Source organism: Macaca mulatta, chromosome 3 (genome assembly GCF_049350105.2).
Source record: "Macaca mulatta isolate MMU2019108-1 chromosome 3, T2T-MMU8v2.0, whole genome shotgun sequence".
Classification (NCBI taxonomy): domain Eukaryota; kingdom Metazoa; phylum Chordata; class Mammalia; order Primates; family Cercopithecidae; genus Macaca; species Macaca mulatta.
The window spans coordinates 48,537,378-48,539,498 of record NC_133408.1 but is presented as its reverse complement, the minus strand read 5'-3'; the positions used below and the strand labels follow the sequence as shown (position 1 = coordinate 48,539,498).

General features: G+C 46.4%; 1 pseudogene; it reads left to right on the top strand.

The window, feature by feature from the left end:
- Positions 1-1,445: 1,445 nt before the first annotated feature.
- On the top strand, positions 1,446-1,544 carry LOC114677167 (U6 spliceosomal RNA; annotated as a pseudogene).
- The last annotated feature ends 577 nt before the right edge of the window (positions 1,545-2,121 follow it).

Here is a 2,121-nt window from a genome sequence, read left to right as displayed (position 1 = left end):
AGTTGAAGACCAGCCTGACCAATATGGTGAAACCCCGTCTCTACTAAAAATCCAAAAATCAGCCAGGAGTGGTGCCACGTGCTTGTAATCCCAGCTACTCATGAGGCTGAGGCAGGAGAATGGCTTGAAACCGGAAGGCGGAGGTTGCAGTGAGCTGAGATCATGCCACTGCACTCCAGCCTGGACAACAAAAGCGAAACTCCATCTCAGAAAAAAAAAAAAAAAGCCAAAAACATAACAATAGGATAGTCTTTAGAAATATACAGGGGTTATACTATGCTTGGAGTCGTATGACTTCGGATATAGATGTCTAACAAGATTGGTTATTTTATAGGCTTCAGTGTACTCTGAAGTCCACACAAAACACAAACTATTCTGCTATTCTATCCAGTCTAAAAATAGCCCTATTAAAAAAATATATAACATTAACAATGTGCTTTCCTGTTTAGAATTCTAGAGACTCACGAGGAAATTATGTGTAAGATCTAGGGCTCTTTTTAAAATAAGTTTGTCAGAGAGAACTGAAATAATCCTTTCTCTTTCTTAGGATAAATTTCCCTGAAAGAAACAGAAATATGCCAAGTAATCCCACTGATCTTTTTTTTTTTCCTGAGACGCATTGTTGCTCTGTCATTTCATCTGGAGTGCAGTGGCATGATCTCCACTCACTGCAACCTCCGCCTCCCAGGTTCAAGCAATTCTCCTGCCTCAGCTTCCTGAGTAGCTAGAATTACAGGCACTCACCACCAAGCCTGGCTAATTTTGGCATTTTTAGTGGAGACAGGGTTTCACCATGTTGGCCAGGCTGGTCTCAACCTCCTGACCTCAGGTGATCCACCCACCTCTGCCTTCTAAAGTTCTGAGATTACAGACGTGAGCCACCGTGCCCAGCCTCAGTTTCGGTTCTTTTTTTCTTTTTGCTCTTGTTGCCTAGGCTGGAGTGCAATGGCGCAATCTCAGCTCACCACAACCTCCACGTCCCAGGTTGAAGTAATTCTCCTGCCTCAGGCTCCTGAGTAGCTGGGATTACAAGCGCGCACCACGCCCAGCTAATTTTGCATTTTTACTAGAGACCGGTTTCACCATGTTGGCCAGGCTGGTCTCGAACTCCTGACCTCAAGTGATCCAACCACCTTGACCTCCCAAAGTGCTGGGATTGCAGGCGTGAGCCACAGTGACTGGCCAGTTTGAGTGCTTTCTATCAATCCACCTTTGTCTACTGACTCTTCCTCACCTTCATATTGTTACTGAGTCCATCTAGTGAGTTTTAAACTGTTGTTACTGTATTTTTGTTTTAAAATTTCCATTTGAGGGTAGGTGCTGTGGCTCATGCCTGTAATCTCGGCACTCTGGGAGGCTGAGGTGGTCGAATCACTTCAATTCAGGAGTTTGCAACCAGCCTCAGTGACATGGCAAGACCCTGTCTCTACAAAAAATCAAAAATTGTGCTCGCTTCGGCAGCACATATACTAAAATTGGAATGATACAGAGATTACCATGTCCCCTGCGCAAGGATGACATGCAAATTCATGTTCCATCTTCTTGCTGTAGTCCGCTACTCGTTACCTCACTTTGCTTCCCTTCCCCGTATCCTGCCATAACGTCACAAGGCCTGTGATGTCATAGCCTTCCCACTTCTGTCTCCCGTTGCACCACTGAGGTTGGCGATTGGAGAACAATCTGGTCATCCGCACTCAGGCGTGGCACCTTGCCACCTACTGCTGTAGGCCTCATGCAACAATAAATAAATAAAAATACAAAAATTAGCCAGGCATGGTGGTACACACCTTTAGTCCCAGCTACTAGGGAGGCTGGAGGTGGGAGGATCACTTGAATCCGGGAGGCAGAGGCTGCAGTGAGCTGAGATCATGTCACTCCACACCAGCCTGGGCAACAGAGTGAGACTCTGTCTTTAAAAAAAGAGGGCCAGGTGCGGTGGCTAATGCCTGTAATCTCAGCTACTCGGGAGACTGAGGCAGGAGAATCGCTTGAACCTAGGAGGCAGAGGTTGCAGTGAGCCGAGATCTTGCCATGGCACTCTAGCTTGGGCAACAAGAGTGAAACTCCATCTCAAAACCTCAAAACAAAACAAAATAAAGAAACAAGGCCAGGTGCCGCGGC